We start from the raw sequence: 10,794 nt of genomic DNA, 5'->3' as shown, positions 1-10,794 counted from the left end.
TATCTGATTAGGGAATAGTATCCATAATATATACAAACTCCTACAGCTCAACAACAACAAAAAACCAAACAGCCCAATTAAAAAGTGGGCAAGGAACTTGAATAGACACTTCTCTAAAGAGGGCATGTAGATTATTGAGGTTTTCATGTCAATAAGCACATGAAAAAAATGCTCAATATCACTAATCAGGTTAATACAAATCAAACCCACAATGAGGTAACAACTTCTACTCATTACAATGGCCATCATTAAAAAAATAAAGAAAATTAGTGTTGGCCAAGGATGTGGAGAAATCAGAACCCTTGTGCATTGCTAGTGGGAATATAAAGTGATGCAGATGTTGTGGAAAACATTACTGATATTTCTCAAAAAACAAGTTACGCATAGAATTACCAATATGATCCAGCAATCCCACTTCTGGGTATTTACATAAAAGAATTGAAAGCAGGGACTCACACAAACAGTTTTTTTTTTGTACACTATTGTTCATAACAGCATTATTCACAATAGCCAAAACGTAGAAACAACCCAAATGTCCATTGGTGGATGAATAGATAAACAAAATGGTATACATACAAAGTAGAACATTATTCAGCATTAAAAAGGAATGAACCTTGAGAATATTATATGTGGAATAAACCAGACACAAAATGATGAATACTGTATGATTCCACTTATATGAGATACATAGAATAGTCAAATTCATAGAGACAGAAATTTGAAAGGTGGCCTCCTGGGCTGGGTAGGGGGTGGAGATGAGAAATTATTGTCTAAGGGGTACTTAGTTGCAGTTTGAGAAGATGAAAAAATTCTGGAGATGGATGGTAGTGATTGTTGTATAACAATATGAGTGTACTTAATACCACTGAACAGCAAACTTTAAAAGAGTTGAAATGGCAATTTCTATGTTCTGTATATTTTACCACATTAAAAAAAGTTAAGCTGGGAATAGTGTGAAGAGAAAGTTGAGACAAGAAGTTCTGCCAGGAGGAAATGGCCAGGCTCCAGATTTGACACAATGAAATCTGGACCACAACCATCCTAATGCAGAGAGAAGCTCTCTGGGCCTAATGCATTAGGCTCAGAAGTTCTATGTTGGCAGATTTTCATTCCCTTTCTCAATTTGCGAACATTTGGAGGTTGGCATTTAGACATGCAGTATTTGTTCACTGCTGTCTAGTGAAGAAGTAGTCTAAAGTGAACCCACATGATTACATGTGCTTCCCGGACTGTATCTACTTTTTATTAAAACACCTGACTTAAAATTCTAAGTGTCACTGTTGCAGTAGCAAATTTTTTAAAAATAGCTCTATTGAGGTATAATTTACACAGTATAAAATTCACCTCGTTTAAGTGTATTTTACTTCTTTTCCAATCAATGCACCATCTGTTTATTTTTTTGTCTAACTGCCCTGGCTAAAACATCTAGTACAATGTGGCATGCAAGTGTCAAGAACAAACATCCTTGTCTTGCTCCTTCTTAAGAAGACTTCCAGTTTTTCACCATTAATATGATGTTAGCTATGGATTTTCTGGAGAAGGAAATGGCAACCCACTCCAGTACTCTTGCCTGGAAAATCCTGTGGACAAAGAAGCCTGGCAGGCTACAGTCCATGGGGTCTCAAAGAGTTGGACATGATTGAGCGACTTCACTTTCTTTCTTTTATTAGTTTGAGTAAGATTCCTTTTATTCCTAGTGTATTGAGTGGTTTTACCATGAAAGGATGTTAGCTATTGTCAATGTTTATCTACATCTATGGAGATAATCATCTGGTTGGGGGCCTTTATTCAATTGATGTGTTGTGTTACACTGATTGATTTATTGGCTTTTGTTTGTTAAATCACAACCTTACATTTCTGCATTTCATAAATTCCACTTGGTCATGACATGTAATCCTTCTTACACATTGCTAGATTTGGTTTGTTAGTATTTTGTTTCAGAATTTTTTGTGTGTCTGTATTTATAAATGATAATTGATCTGGAGTTTTCTTGTCTGATTTTGGTATCATAAAATATGTTGGGACATATACCTTCTATTTTTTTGAAGTTTGTGAGATGTTAATTCTGTAAATGTTCGGTAAAATTCACCAAAGAAGCCACCTGGTCCCGGGCTTTTCTTTGTGAGAAGCTTTTTGAAAATTACTAATTCAATATCCTTACATTTTACAGATCCGTTCACATTTTCTATTAATATTTCTTCTAGAGAAAGCTTCAGAAGTTTGTGTCTTTCTAAGAATGTGTCTGTTTTATACTGGTTATCTAATTTTTGGTTGTTGTTGGTATACAATTGTTACAGTATTCCTTTATAACCCTCTTTATTTCTGTACGGTCAGTAGTAAAGTCCTCTCTTTCATTTCTGATTCAATAATTTGAGTTTGCTCCCCTTTTTTCTGCTTAAAGATTTGTCAATTTTGTTGATCATCTCAACAAACTTTTAGTTTTGTTGATTTTCTATAGTGTTTTTATAGTTTCTGTTTTATTTATTTCCTCATTAATATTTATTATTTCCTTCCTCCTGTTTGCTTTGCATTTTTGTATGCTCTTTCTCTAGTTTCTTAGAGTAGAAGTTTGTTGGTTTGACATTTCTCTAGAGACTTCTGTGACTCATGTGTTATTAAGAAGAGTGTAGTTTAATTTTCAAGCGTTTGGGGATTTTCCAGCTATATCTCTTATTGATTTCTAGTTTAAATCCATTGTAATCAGAAAGCATACTTTGTATGATATATATTCTCCCAATCATGTTAAAGTGTGTCTATGGCCCAGTATGTATTCTATCTTGGTGAATGTTCCATGTGAGCTTGAGAACTCATAAGGTGTATTCTGCTGTTGTTGGATAAAGTATTCTATAAATGTCAGTTAGATTCAGATCTAAGATTAGATTGATGGTGCCTTTCATTTCAACCATATCCTTTCTGATCATCTTCTGGCTGGACCTGTCAATTATTGATACAGGAATGTTGCAGTTGATGACATATTTAAGATCATTTAAAAAATCAAAATGGAGTAGCTATCATCGAGGCATCCAAAATGGAGACAGGTGGTCATTGTGGATGTGGTTTCAGACATATTGCTGAATCACTGAGAACTTGAATTTTCTCAGTTGTATCAAATTCAAGGACATCACCAGCCATTCTCAAAATAATATCTGCTAGCAGCTGCTAGCTGCAACCTTATAGCTTCAAAATCACTCAGATCTTTGTAACTATGTAATCATTTCAAACTCCAACCAATCCTTGCTTAAGAAATACCCTTACTTCTTTCCAGCTCCAGTCCTAATTCTTGGCCAAAAGTTTATGTAACCTTGCAGATTTTTGCCTTTATAAACTTCCCCCATTTTGTAGTCTGGCAGAACACAACCCAAATGCTTCTTGGAGCTGTGTCTCGAAGGCTGCAGTCCTAACAAATCCGAAATGAAAGCTACTTTTATCTTTTTTGGGTTGAACCATGGCTCTGTTCTCATAATTCTTGGTTAACATTAACACAGTCTTCAACTATAATAGTGTATTTGTCTACTTCTCCTTGCAGTTCTATCACTTTGCCTCAGATATTTTGATGCTGTGTTTTTAGGTGCATACATATTAAGGATTGTTATGTCTTCTTGTTCTGGTGTTCACTTTGTATAAAATTAATTATAACTACTTCAGATTTCTTTTATGTTAGTGTGGTATATATTTCTCCATCTCTTTATTTTTTAGAAATAGTTTTAGTGTGGTAAAATACATATAACATGTAACATTTTAACCATTTAAAAGTGCACAAATAAGTAACCTTTAGTACATTCACAATGTTGTGCAAACATCACCGCTATCTACTTTCAGAATATTTTCATCATCCCAAAAGGAAATCCGTTACACATTAATCAGTCATGCCCCATTCTACCTTTCCCCCAGTCCCTGGCAACTATTAATCTGCTTTCTGTCTCTAGAGGTTTGCCTATTCTGAATATTTCACATAAGTGGAATCATATATGTGGCACTTTGTGCCTGATTCCTTTCACTTAGCATAATGTTTTCAAGGTTCATCTATGTTGTACATTTAATCTGTACTCCATTCCTTTTTATGATTGAATAATATTCCATTGCTTGAATATGCCACCTTTTGTTTATCTATTTATCAGATAATGAACATTTGACTTATCTCTTCCTTTTGACTATTGTAAATAGTGCTGTTATGAATGTTCATGTAGAAGTTTTTATTTGAACATCTATTTTCAAATCTTTGGAGTATATACCTGTCTTAGTCTCCTCAGGCTGCCACAATGGCTTAAACAATAGAAATTTATTTTCTCACAATGCTGGAGGCTGAAAGTCTGAGATCAAGGTGCCAGCATGGTTAGTTTCTGGTAAAGCTTTCTTCTGAGCTTGGAGATAGCTGCCTTTTTGCTATATCCTCACATGGACTTGGCCTCAGTGCGTGAAAGTGGAGAGAGAACAAATGAGCTCTTTGTATCTCTTCTTATAAGGACACTAATCCTTTCAGACCAGGTACCCACCTTTATGACCTCATTTAATCACTTCCTTAAAGGCCTCATCTCCAAATACAGATGCATTAGAGGTTAGAATTTCAGTGTATGAATGGGGGGTATACAATATTCAGTCCATAACAATATTCAAGAGTAGAATTGCTGGGTCATGTGATAATTCTATGTTTAACTTACTGAGGAACCATCATACTGTTTTCCACAGCAGTTGCACCATTTTACATTCCACAAACAATGTCTGAGGGTTCCAATTTCTCTACATCCTCACCAACACTTGCTATTTTATATTGTTTTTGTTTTCTATTAGCCATCCTAGTAGATGGTATTTATTTACATTTCCCTAATGACTAATTGTGTTGGCATCAATATTTTGGCCACCTGATGTGAAGAGCTGACTTATGAGGAAAGACCATGATGCTGGGAAAGATTGAGGGCAGGAGGAGAAGGGGACGACAGAGGATGAGATGGGTGGATGGCATCACCGATTCAATGGACATGAGTTTGAGCAAACTCCGAGAGATGGTAAAGGGCAGGGTAGCCTGGCTTCTGCAGTTCATGGGGTCCCAAAGAGTTGGACATGACTGAGTGACTGAACAACAACTATTCAATTGCTTGTTGGCAATTTTTATTTGTTCTTTGGAAAAATGTCTATCCTAGTCCTTTGCCCATTTAATTTTTTTTTGTCTCTTTTTTGTGAAGTAGTATGAGGGGTTTTGTGGGGGAACCTCTAGAAGTCCCCATTTTATTTATTTATTTGACTGTGTACTGGGCCACGTGGGATTCTTAGTTCCCTGACTGGGGATGGAATGTGCAACCCCTGCAGTGGAAGCATGGAATCTTAACTACTGGACCACCAGGGAAATCCCGAGAGTTTACTCCCATTCCATGGGAGTGTCTATTCACTTTTTCCATTGTGTCCTTTGATGCATAAGTTTTAAATTTTGATGAAATCGAACTTATCTATTTTTATTTTGTTGCTGTGCTTTGGTGTCATATCTAAGAAACCATCACCAATTCCAAAGTCATGAGGATTTGCCCTTATGTTTACTTCTAAGAATTTTATGGTTTTAGCTCTAATATTTAGGTTTTTTTTTTTTTTTATCCATTCTGAATCAGCTGTTATATATGGTGGGAAGTAGGGGCACAACTTTATTTTTGCATATGGATATCCAGTTGTTTCAGCAGCATTTGTTGAAAAGCCTATTGTTTCCCCCATTGAATGGTCTTGGCACACTTGTCAAAAGTAAATTGGCCATAGATGTATGAATCTATTTTGGACTCGCAATTCAATTCCAGTGATCTGAATGTATAACCTCATGCCAGTATCACACTGTTTTTATTACTGTGTCTTCGTAGTAAGTTTTGAAATCAGGAAATGTTAATCCTTCTACTTTGTTTCTCTTTTTCATGACTATTTTGGCTATTCAGGATCCCTGAAAATTCCATAAGAATTCTAGGATCAACTTTCTCATTTCTTAAAAACTGCTGAGATTTTGATAAGGATTGTACTAAATCTGTAAATTGCTATCGTTGGCTATTGCCACCTTAACAATATTAAGTTTCTCGACCCATAGACATGAAATAATTTTCCATTTATTTAAGTCTTCAATTTTTTTCAATTATGTTTATGGTTTTCAGTGTGCAAGTCTTTCACCTTGTCGATTACATTTATTCCAAGGTATTTTGTTTCTTTTGATGCTATTGTAAATGGAAGTTTTAAAATTTCTCTTTCAGGTTTTTATTGCTAACAAATAGAATTATAACTGGTATTTGCATATTGATAATGTACCCTGCAACTTTTTAAAATTTATTGTTTTATTGAAGGATAATTACTTTACAGAATTTTGTTGTTTTATGTCAAACCTCAACATGAATCAGCCGTAGGTATACATATATCCCCTCCCTTTTGTACCTCCCTCCCATCTCCCACCCCATCCCACCCCTCTAGGTTGATACAGAGCCCCTGTTTGAATTTCCTGAGTCATACAGCAAATTCCCATTGGTAATCTATTTTACATATGGTAATGTAAGTTTCCATGTTACTCTTTCCATACATCTCACCCTGTCCTCCCCTCTCCCCATGTTCATAAGTCTATTCACTATGTCTGTTTCTCCATTGCTGCCCTATAAATAAATTCTTAAGTAACATTTTTCTAGATTGTGTATATGTGCATTAGAATACAATATTTATCTTTCTCTTTCTGACCCACTTCACTCTGTATAATAGGTTCTAGGTTCATCCACCTCATCAGAACTGACTCAAATGTGTTCCTTTTTATGGCTGAGTAAAATTCCATTGCGTAAATGTACCATGACTTCTTTATCCATTCATCTGTTGATGGACATCTAGGTTGTTTCCATGTTCTAGCTATTGTAAACAGTGCTGCAATGAACAGTGGGATACATGTGTCTCCTTCAATTTTGGTTTCCTTGGGGTATATGCCTAGGAGCGGGATTGCTGGGTCATATGGTGGTTTTTATCCCTACTTTTTTAAGAAATCTCCATACTGTCTTCCATAGTGGCTGTATCAATTTACATTCCCACCAACAGTGCAAGAGCATGCCCTTTTCTCCACACCCTCTCCAACATTTATTGTTTGTAGACTTTTTGATGATGGCCTGACTAGTGTGAGGTGATATCTCATTCTGGTTTTGATTTGCATTTCTCTAATAATGAGCGATGTTGGGCATCTTTTCATGGGTTTGTTAGCCATCTGTATGTCTTCTTTGGAGAAATGTCTGTTTAGGTCTTTTCCCCACTTTTTGATTGGGTTATTTGTTTTTCTGGCAGTGAGTTGAATGAGCTGCTTGTATATTCTGGAAATTAATCTTTTGTCAGTTGTTTCATTTGCTATTGTTTTCTCCCATTCTGAGGGTTGTCTTTTCACCTTGCTTATAGTTTCCTTTGCTGTGCAAAAGCTTTTAAGTTTAATCAGGTCCCACTTGTTTACTTTTGTTTTTATTTCTGTTACTCTAGGAGGTGGGTCATAGAGGATCTTGCTTTGTTTTATGTCACTGAGTGTTCTGCCTACATTTTCCTCTAAGAGTTTTATAGTTTCTGGTCTTACATTTAGGTCTTTAATCTATTTTGAGTTTATCTTTGTGTATGGTGTTAAGAAGTGTTCTAATTTCATTCATTTACACGTAGCTGTCTAGTTTTCCCAGCACTATTTATTGAAGAGGCTGTCTTTGCCCCATTGTATGTTCTTGCCTTCTTTGTCAAAAATAAGGTACCTGTAGGTGCATGGGCTTATTTCTGGGCTTTCTATCTTGTTCCATTGGTTTATATTTCTGTGTTTGTGCCAGTACTATACTGTCTTGATGACTGTAGCTTTATAGTATAATCTGAAGTCAGGAAGGTTGAGTCCTCCAGCCCCATTCTTCTTTCTCAAGATTGCTTTGCCTATTCAGGGTGTTTTGTGTTTCCATATGAACTGTGAATTTTTTTGTTCTAGTTCTGTGAAAAATTCCATTGATAATTTGATAGGGATCACGTTGAATCTGTAGATTGCATTTGGCAATATAGTCATTTTCACAATATTGATTCTTCCCACCCAGGTACATGGAATATCTCTCCATCTGTTTATGTCATCTTTGATTTCTTTCATCAGTGTCTTTTTATGTGTACAGTTATTTTGTCTCCTTAGGTAAGTTTATTCCTAGATATTTAGTTCTTTTTTTTTTTTGCAATGGTGAATGGGATTGATTCCTTAATTTCTCTTTCTGATTTTTAATTGTTAGTATATAGAAATGCTAGTGATTTCTGGGTATTGATTTTGTATCCTGCAACTTTGATAAATTCACTGATTAGCTCTAGTAATTTTCTGATACTGTCTTTAGGGTTTTCCACATACAGTATCATGCAATCTGCAAACAGTGAGAGCTTTACTTCTTCTTTTCCAATCTGGATTCCTTTAATTTCTTTTTCTTCTCTGATTGCTATAGCTAAGACTTCCTCAACTATGTTGAATAATAATGGCAAAAGTGGACACCCTTGTCTTGTTTCTGATCTTAGGGGGAATGCTTTCAGTTTTTCACCATTGAGAATAATTTTTGCTGTAGGCTTATCATATATGGCCTTTACTATGTTGAGGTAGGTTCCTTTTATGCCCATTTTTTGAAGAGTTTTAATCATAAATGGGTGCTGAATTTTGTCAAAGGCTTTTTGTGCATCTATTGAGATGATCATATTGTTTTTATCTTTCAATTTGTTAATATGCTGTGTATCACATTGGTTGATTTGCTTATATTGAAGAATCCTTGCATTCCTGGAATAAACCCAACTTGATCATGTTGTATGAGCTTTTTGATGTGTTTCTGAATTCTGTTTGCTAAAATTTTGTTGAGGATTTTTGCATCTATGGTCATCAGTGATATTGGCCTGTAGTATTCTTTTTTTGTGTTGTCTTTGTCTGGTTTTGGTATCAGGGTGATATTGGCCTCGTAGAATGAGTTTGGAAGTTTCCCTTCCTCTGCAATTTTTTGAAAGAGTTTTAGAAGGATAGGTATTAGCTTGTTTCTAATGTATGATAGAATTCTTCTGTGAAGCTGTCTGGTCCTGGGCTTTTGTTCTTTTGGAGATTTTTGATCACAGCTTCAACTTCAGTGCTTGTAATCAGGTTGTTCATAATTTCTATTTCTTCCTGGTTCAGTCTTGAAAGATTGAACTTATCTAAGAATCTGTCCATTTCTTCAAGGTTATCCATTTTATTGCCATATTGTTGTTCATAATAGTCTGTTTTAATCCTTTGTATTTCTGCACTGTCTGTTATAACCTCTCCTTTTTCAGTACTAATTTTGTTCATTTGATTCTTCTCTCTTTTTTTCCTGATGAGTCTGGCTAAAGATTTGTCAATTTTGTTTATCTTCTCAAAGAACCAGCTTTTAAAATCTTTACTATTGTTTCTTTTCATTTCTTTTTCATTAATTTCTGCTCGGATCTTTATGATTTCTTTTCTTCTGCTAATTTTGGGGGTTATTGTTCTTTTTCCAGTTGTTTTTGGTGTAAAGTTAGGTTGTCTGTTTGATGTTTTTCTTGTTTGTTGAGGTAGGATTGTACTGCTATAAACTTCCCTCTTAGAACTGCTTTTGCTGCATCCCATAGGTTTTGAGTTGTGTTTTCATTGTCATTTGTTTCTAGAACTTTTTTTTATTTCTTCAGTAACCTATTGGTTATTTAGAAATGCATTGTTTAATCTCCATTTGTTTGTGTTTCTTACAGTTTTTTTCTTGTAATTGATGTCTAGTCTCATAGCGTTGTGGTTGGAGAAGATGCTTGATATGATTTCAACTTTCTTAAATTTACTGAGGTTTTATTTGTGACCCAAGATGTGGTCTATCCTGGAGAATGTTCCAAGTGCACTTGAGAACAAGGTGTATTCTGCATCTGAATGTCCTTAAGATATCAATGAGATCCATCTCATCTAATGTATTGTTTAAGACTTGTGTTTCCTTTTTAATTTTCTGTTTTGATGATCTGCCCATTGGTGTGATTGGGGTGTTAAAGTCTCCTACTATGATTGTGTTACTGTCAGTTTCTCCTTTTATGTCTGTTAGTGTTTGTCTTATGTATTGAGGTGCTCCTATGTTGAGTGCATAGATATTTACAATTGTTATGTCTTCCTCTAGGATTGATCCCTTGATCATTATGTAGTGTCCTTCCTTATCTCTTGTAATCCTCTTTATTTTAAGGTCTATTTTGTCTGATATGGGGACTGCTACTCCATCTTTCTTTTGCTTCCCATTTGCATGGAATATATTTTTCCATCCTCTCACTTTCAGTCTATATGTGTCTTTAGGTCTGAAGTGGGTTTCTTGTAGACAGCATATGTATGGGTCTTGGTTTTGTATACATTCAGTCAGTCTGTATCTTTTGGTTGGAGCATTTAATCCATTTACTTTTAAAGTAATTATTGATATATATATATATGTTCCTATTGCCATTTTCTTAATTGTTTGAGGTTGATTTTGTAGATCTTTTTTCTTCTCTTCTACTTCTTGACTACATAAGTCCGTTTAACATTTGTTGTAAAGCGGGTTTGGTGGTACTGAATTCTCTTAACTTTAGCTTGTCTGAAAAGCTTTTTATTTCTCCATCAATTTTGAATGAGATCCTTGCTGGGTACTGTAATGTTGGTTGTAGATTTTTCCCTTTCAATACTTTAAATATATTCTGTCTTTCCCTTCTGGCCTGCCGAGTTTCTGCTGAAAGATCAGCTGTTAAGTGTATGGGGTTTCCCTTGTATGTTACTTGTTGCTTCTCCCTTGCTGCTTTTAATATTCTTTCATTGTGTTTGGTCTTTGTTAGTTTGAT

At 35.1% G+C, this 10,794-nt stretch overlaps 1 long non-coding RNA gene across 1 annotated transcript in view; it reads left to right on the top strand.

Moving 5' to 3' along the window:
• The window catches only part of LOC145536381 (uncharacterized), a 98,766-nt gene that overhangs the window by 3,791 nt on the left and 84,181 nt on the right, over nt 1–10,794 (top strand). The gene's annotated exons all lie outside the window — the stretch shown is intronic.

This window comes from Giraffa tippelskirchi, chromosome X (genome assembly GCF_054371585.1).
Source record: "Giraffa tippelskirchi isolate mGirTip1 chromosome X, T2T-mGirTip1v1.2.pri, whole genome shotgun sequence".
Taxonomy (NCBI): Eukaryota; Metazoa; Chordata; class Mammalia; order Artiodactyla; family Giraffidae; genus Giraffa; species Giraffa tippelskirchi.
Note: the sequence above shows the minus strand (reverse complement) of the source record. Positions and strands in the feature narration are given on the sequence as shown.